Genomic DNA, 8,731 nt, shown 5'->3' with positions numbered 1-8,731 from the left:
GCTGGGATGAGGAGTCGTTTTTCACACAAACAAGGGGAGGTAAATATAGCACCTTGCATCACCCCACAGCAGTGTCACCAAACTCAAAGTGTGGGATGAGTGTCTAATGGAGTCTGATTACCATGACAGACTTCCCACAGTTGTTCAGCTTGTGTCTTTCTAGTACTTCTGCCTCCCCACTCAGACTGAAAGAGGAAAACATATTTGATTAGGCTCTGTCTTAATGCTTCATTATGTAAATATGTTTATTTGTCTATGCGCTTCACACCTACAGAGAGTGTCATAGAGAGTTATTTAAGTGTCTCTATTTGAGGCAGCCTGTATTTCATACAGTAATCGCCTGTCTTTCTTTCTGGCACACCTTTCATATCTCAGCTTATCTGTCACACGCCTGATTCTCCACTGAACCAGGCCAGACTCTCAAGAATATTGATAGTGCTTTTCAAAGTTTTAACAGTAAAGGCCAGTAACTGTAATGATAACTATAAACATATTGTTTTAATATAATTCGATGAGAATATGGGAAGTCCACACAACAACTATATTGATAACAACACTTGGATCAGTGATCTGGTTGCTGCAGTTAACAGAACATTGTCAGTGAATCATGAATCTTCATCTGTTTGGATTTTGATAGAATATTTTCATTATTTGGAAAAAGATACTCTTTTACGACATAAATTAACATTAGTAAATAAAAATACAATTGGTCATTGTTGGTTAATGTAAGCTCAGGTCCAATAAATAATATTAACAGATGCAACTTTTGAATTAAATAATGTATTATTAAATGCTGAAATCTGCATTTTCTAAAAAAAAAAGAATAAAAGCTTTATATATTTTTTTCTTGTTAGTTCAACTAATGTACTGTAATTAACATGAGGTTAACAAATGGAACCTTATTGTAAAAAGTGTTACCATTCATTTTTGTCATGTTCAGATCTTATTTGTTTTTGATATCTGCCTATGTTTAAATGAAAGTTGAATACGCATTCAACGAGATGCAAGCGTTCAATTGCGTCAAGAAGACACAAGACAATGTGTGAAAATATACAGGTATCACAACACGCATGTGTTTTGTCCACAAACGATTCATGTGGTTGTATGGAGAAAGTCCCATCCTAATAATATTTCAGCAGTCAGCAGTCAGAAAACTGTACACTGCATTTCCCTTTTACCATCTGCTAATGTGAACCTCAAGGGGAGGAAGGTCACAAAGAGAGGGCAGACGAGTCTCTATCCTTAGCAACCCGGTCTCACCGTTCCCAAAAGGCTCTGATGTCCACTCAACCTCTTATACCAGGGCAAGCAGGCAAGGCTATAATAGGACAACTGGTCTCTTTCGCTGTAGGGGGAGTCCAGAGAGTAGCGTGGTCTATTTGAGGTGATGGACGTCCACACATGGGCCGGCTATCATTCACTGCATGGGACTGGAGAATGCTTGGCCATCATGGCAGCCAATAAATACTAGCATGTCTGAAGCGCTGGCCTCGACATGCACTCGCTGCCCACAGAATGACTGCTAGCCTGAGGTTCATCTTACTGTTATTGACTGCCATGCTGGATTCTACAGGAAGAATTTATATAAATGTAATAACCGTAGCCTTGTTATGGAATGCTTAAAGAAATAGTTCACCCAAAAACAAAAACAAAAAAGATTGTCTTTTTTTCTGTGGGACACAAAAGAAGATATTTTTTGTGTGTGTTTTTGTGTTCTGTACAATGAAAATGAATGGTGACCTCTGCTATTTAGCAAGATTTAAAGAGATGGACTTACATTTTCGTCTGTTCCCCACCTATCATAAGACTTCAGAAGATCTAAAATGTAACACATGGGTCAAATAGACACATTTATGGGGATTTTAGGGTGAAGTATAAATAGAATGTGCACTACCGTTAAAAATAAATGTACACTTCAGTTAAAAAGTTTGGGGTCAGTAATTTTTTTTTTTTTTTTTTTTTATGTTTTTGTATTCTCTTTTACCCACCAAGGTTGCATTTATTAGATGAAATAAATAATACAGTAAAAACAGTAACATTGTAACATTGTTATTAAAGTAACTGTTTTATATTGTAATACCTTTTAAAGAGGTGGTTGAATATGATTTGACTTTTCTAACTTTAGTTAGTGTGTAATGTTGCTGTTTGATCATAAACAACATCTGCAAAGTTACAACGCTCAAAGTTCAGAGCAAAGGGAGATATTTGCTTTTAAAGAAATCGCTTTTTAAGGACTACAACAAACGGCTGGTAGAGACTACACCACATTCCTCCCGGGTTAGTGACATCACCAACCCTAAAATTTACATAAACCCCGCCCCCGGGAACACGATTTATAGATTACCAAGACAGAATATGCTAATCAATGACTAGAAGATAACTACACATCAGCAACATAAATTCATCAACTAACCATTCAGAAATGTCCTGTTGCTTCTACATGTTCTCACTTCTTCTTGAGTCTCTCCATCTTTCTGACTCCGGTTTGAACATAAAAGGCTAAGAGTTTTTGAAATTTTCTGTATGTGTGTGTGAGGTAATCGGAGCTGCTAACACACAAACACACATGAGCTGTTGAAGCTCCGCCCTCTGTGCCGGGAGCAGCAGCTCATTTGCATTTAAAGGAACAGCCACAAAACGGTGCGTTTTTGCTCACCCTCAAAAAGTGACAATTTTAACATGCTATATAAAAATATCTGTGGGGTATTTTGAGCTAAACCTTCACACACACACTCTGGGGACATCAGAGACATATTTTACATCTTGTGAAAAGGGCATTATACCACCCCTTTAAAATGTAATTTATTCCTGTGATGTCAAAGCTGAATTTACTCCAGTTTTCAGTGTCACGTGATCCGAAATCATTCTAATATGATGATTTGCTGCTCAAGAAACATTTCTGGAAACTGTTATTTTATTATAGGGATTCTTTGATTAATGGAAAATAAAAATAAAAAATAAAACATTTATTTGAAATATAAATCTTTTGTAACATTATAAATGTCTTTACTGTCCCTTTTGATCGATTTAGTGCATCCTTGCTGGATAAAAGTTTTTTAAAAAATGTATATTCAATAGTAGTGTATCTAGGCCATGAAATGTTTAGTTTATCATGCAATTTAAACATGTATTAGCCTTAAAAAACAAGGGAATTGTTTCCATGGATCAATATTAATTATAAGATAAACATTTCTTAGAACATACAGCTCACAATTGCAACACTGACTCATTGCAACAGACCCAATTAATATGACACTTGTGTTCACTGCCACAAATGCAGGCGAGGAATATCTGGAGTCTCAAGATGTCAACAAATGTCCTTGTGATGAAAACAGATCATGCCAGTTCTGAGATGCAATCATTAGGGTTCATGACACATGTGATTCACAGATCTAAGCATGTACAAATACCCATTCTGACAATGTTAAGCAATGGCAGTGTATTGTACAGTTGTGTCTAACATTGTTTAGCTGTGAAGTTTACCACTAAACCACTTCAGTATACTGTCATTCATCCATTATAAAACTGTCAAACACAAGCGGTCATTCTCACACTTAAAATATAACATAATAATCCTGGTTTTTGTTTTGTGTGGTTTGTTGCTCTTAAATAACATTTAAAAAATCAAGAAATGATAGAGAAAAGAAGTGTTATCTCTTAAGAAAAATGGTGTTTACTATTACCAGAATAAATAGACATAAATAGAGCAGACAAAGAACTCTTGTTGTTATGGTTTAAGAGATTATGATAAGCATTTTGGGAGGTGTTTCATGCACACAGTTTACCTCGTGCTACTGGACCAACACCAGCCTGTAAGTTTTTATGGAAATTCACAAGTGTGTTTGTTTGGCGAGACAAGAAGAGGAATTATGAAGTTCTATTGAAAGGCACAGCTTTACTCTTTTAAGCACAGAGTGCAAAATAAACACAGCCAGAAAGTGTATTTTGTGTTCATAATCAATTATGGTCAGTAAGAGAAGACGTTTAAGCTTCAGAAAATGTTGATCATAATCCCAAGGAGGTCAAAAAAAAATCAGAAAATTGTTTTATTATTATTGTTATACTCTTCTATAAGGTTTGCGATCAATAAGCCAATTGCGACCAAATTCTATAAGGCCTTTTACCAAAATTTGTGGAGTGTGAATACAGTTTAGAACAATATTTAAGTGATTTTGTTATTTTTACTCATAAGTAAACATATAAATAGAGGAAAGAATCACAATTCAATTCAAAATTCCCATTTTAAGATGGCCAATGGTCACTGCCTTTTTCATCCTCTTAAATGAATAAGCCTGTTAGAATTTAAACGTGGTAAAGCATCAAGCAGAGAGTTTGCACTATGTTGAGCTCTTTGTACACAGATAACTTTGAGGCAATGACAAGGGAACAACTGACAGTAAATGTTGCTAATTTAAACATAGCAAGGCAGAGTTGATAAGAATAGCAGTTATGCAGTAACTCTGCACTAAATACATTGCTAATACCAGTGCTAAGCCCCATTAGATGATAAAAAGATTAAAGCTGTAACACTTTACAAAAAGGCCCCATTGTTAATGCACTCACTAAACGTAACTAACAATGAGCAATTCATTTCTAACAGTTTTTATTAATTGTTGTTAACTTTGTGTAATGCATTATCATAATGTATCTTATATTGCATCCTAATGCATCTTTTCAAACATAATTGTAACATAATGTTTGCAGATTGCATCTGAGATTGGTTGTCTGTTTTAATGCATTATACTTTCTAAATGTGTGTTCAGTGAATAGATCAGTATTATTATTGATGAGATCACACAATGCATTATAAGGCGCATTATCGGGCATAATTACTGCATTAAAAATAGTGTTGCTGACTTTAACAGATATAGCACTGCTTGTTTTAGCCCAACTATTCAGACCACAAATTAGTCACTCTGATTGTAAAAACCTAATGCAATGATATTATATGATTATATATATTAATATGATGTCATTTTTTATGCTGATTTTAATGTTTCAGTGTGTAAATGTGAATCTTCCCAAATGCTGGGAGAACCCGACACCAGTTTGAGCAGCTGGGAGAACGGACGGCCAAGGCCAAGATTATAAGTTGCTATGGTAAGGCCAGTCTCTGCTGGCAGTTTATCGAAACAAGATCAAACGAGCTGGCATGTTTTGCGGTTTCTGAATGCTCCATTTATCCGCCATGTTTGTTATGCCAACCTGTTAGTGCTTGTCTTTCAGACATACACCGCTGACCGAGTCAGGACCCTGAAGAGTGAGTCTGCATTCTGGCCAGCAAAATACTTGATGTTCGTGACCTTTGACTGTGTAACAAGAACCTGTTGATGGAAGCCTGTCCATTGAGCATGTACTCACGAATATCCATCTAGACACAATTAAAACCTGTGATATGTTCAGTCTTCATGCAGTGTCACGTGATATTTCAGAAATCATTTTAATATGCGGATTTGCTGCTAAAGAAACATTGATTATTATCAAACTTGAAAGCAGATGTGCGGCTAAAGTTAGTGGAAACGGTGATACAGGAAGTTCAAAGGAACAGCATTTATTTGAAATAGAAATCTTTTCTAACATTATAAATGCCTTTTCTGTCACTTTGAATTTCACAAAAAAAAAAAAAAAAGGTACAGACCCCATTCGTGTGTCGTGGTCAGACCTCTAGTTGCAAAACAAATTGGTGCAATAGATCTCGCATGCAATGCGTGAACGTCTCAACACATTGGATGGAGGGTTTTAGCCTGATGAACCTGATCTGATTCTTTAACTAACACATGATGCTTAATGGAGATTCGAAATTATAGAGCAAGCATTTTCAGAATGGACATATCTTGTATCTTGATACTGCTTTTAAAAAAAACAATTACCCCCTATTGGAAAGAACACTGAAGAGCTGCATGCATATCATCAGCATCACCTTATCTAGAAATCATTTGGTGAACGTACAGGAAATGGTTTAATTTCAACAGCAGCACAGCAGAAAAACCAATGCAAACAACCAATGTTAGAGCCAGACATGACAAGACGTAAGAATGTCTGAACATGCGAGATGCTGCTCAGCCTTCTGCTTTATCTTCACCATCGGTAAGGAATTATCATTCAGTTTATGGAAGTCGCATTGCTAGAATTCTTGTTTTTATTGTTGGACGCAGGCGCACATTTTGAACTAGAATATTAAATGAATAATTGACTTGTGACATAAACTAGGTCAACACATATTCAAGTAACATCAAGTGTGTGACTGCATGCAAAGTATGATTAAAAAAAAAACAAATCTGATAAAACTCTATAAAGATGTGATATGTTGTAATATGTGTTGACTGTTAAAGTATTTGCATTTGTTTGTCTTTTGCATTTTTGAGAAAGGTTTGCACGTCTCAGTGTGGTAAGCTAATGTGTTAAAGTTGAAAGTGATGTCGCAATCACAGATCTAATCTCACTTCCTCTCGATCATCACGTCTTAATTGTGTTTCCAGGAAGCTGATCAAACAGCCGATAAAGAGACACTGATTTAGATAATGAAGCTAAAAACAGGGCAAAAGAAACACTTGTTACGGTATCTTTGCTTACACTTTACTTAAAGAAAAATGAAAAACGCTGCTTCATGAAGCTTCAAAATCTTTGCGTGTATTTTGATTCGAAACCAGTAGTTCGGAGAGCGTATTAAACTGCCGATGCCGAAGTCGCGTGATTTCAGTAAACGAGGATTCGTTACGTCACAACTGTTTCCAAATGTTTTGACATTTCAATGGTTCGCCACTAGGGGCCGATGATCTCTGTGAACCCATGAAACAGTGTCTACTCAGTTTTTACCTGATCTCGGATCAGTTTCATAAACTTGTACATTTGTAATGACACATTTGTATAATAAAAAAGTAAGTGCAGTGGTTAATTGTCTCTTATTGGCCTGACTATCCACTCTCTCCATAAAACACAAAAACAAGCCCTACAAATTATTAAAATAACGCATAGGCCTGTTATACAGACACTTCATATTTAATGGTATTTGATGATTTGTTGATTCGATGTAATTAACACATTATGCATGTTTGGGCTGAGTTTTCATTGCATTTACACGGACCAGTGTTTCGAGGGCTTCGAAACTGTGAATCATTTTGCAAAACAATTGGTTTTAAAAAGCTTTGTTTCTCCCTTCACTAAGAACCACACAGAAATGACCTACACATTACCTAACCTTTAACACAAGGAAACTAGCCCATACGACAAGGAACACTAAAACTAAACCAAAACAGAGCATAAACGTGACATTAATAATACTTCAAGGCGACATAATAATCTAATACATTTTAACTAAAGGATTATCAACTCGACTGCTCTCTTACAGATTGCTTGTTGGTGACATGTGTAAATGGACAGGACTCTTCCAGTGATGAGCCAGGTAAAAGACTAAAGAAACTCACAATCCAAACCATGCAAAACCCATTTAGCGTTGAAAACCGTTCTAATTAGATTATGTTTTCTTCCCCCGAGCTTCAGAAATAAAATATGCTGTCATAGGAGCAGGGATTGGCCTTTTCTTCTCCATCTGTTTTCTGCTATTGAAGATCTACATAATCAAAAAGCAGATGCTGGACAACGAACCATCAGGTAAGTGCTTTCCTAGAAATCTGATTCAAATATTAAAGCTTTAATCAAAAGGACAAAATATTAATCATTAACATTTTACATTTTTTTCTAAAGATGTATCAATAAGAAGAGCATCTTCACGGTAAGAATATTGTTATATGCATATTACACTGTGATGAAAGTTTGGTGTGGAAGTGAATCTCATACAATGATGACCTCTATTCTTTAGGGTCGTTGATATGGAAAGCAGGAGGGAATGAAATCTCTTCCGAGGATGAATTAATATTATGATATTAAGCTCAGAGAACACAATCTAATATGTCAATTTATGACTGATTTTATACTGATTTATTTATTAAATCAAATTCAGCAGATCAGCGTCATCGCTCTGCCTTCATTAATCTTTTGTGCTTTTTACACTTTGAGAGCCATAACTGCATTTACATGAGTAAAATGTTCATATTTGCAGTATATAAATGAACTGTTGATATAGCATTTGTATAAAAAGCACAAAAGGCATGTTTGTCATTTCATTTGAGGTAGAAAACCTATTGGTTTTTACCGTTTTATGATTTTTTGCCTGTGTTGTGTGACAATCAAATCACATTTATGTGTAATCAAACATGACTGTATTTGTAATTTAGTCAATAAAAAATGAACGGCTCCTTCCAGACCAGTCGAATGAGTATTAATTAGTCATTTATCTTTATTAAAATGCATGTTGTGACAGATGCCTGAGGCTGTTATGGACCCTAAAAACACACACACACACACACACACACACACACACACACACACACACACACACACACACACACACACACACACACACACACACACACACACACACACACACACACACACACACACACACACAAACATGCACACATACACACTGTACACACACACACACGTTTGTTTCACTGTATAGTGAGGACATTGCATAGAATTATACATTTTATTGGTTTCATATTAGGTTAATGATGTTAGGCATAACTCAACCTCTGAACCCTATAACAGAAACATATGCAAAACACATGATTTCATGATTTAAAGGAAAACATGCTTTGGGTGATTTACAAGCCTTTTGAACTAAAGAGCACAAGTAAAATATACTCAATAGTCATATGTTGTCATAATA

This window comes from Scardinius erythrophthalmus (assembly GCF_964197995.2).
Source record: "Scardinius erythrophthalmus genome assembly, chromosome: 18".
Classification (NCBI taxonomy): Eukaryota; Metazoa; Chordata; class Actinopteri; order Cypriniformes; family Leuciscidae; genus Scardinius; species Scardinius erythrophthalmus.
Note: the sequence above shows the minus strand (reverse complement) of the source record.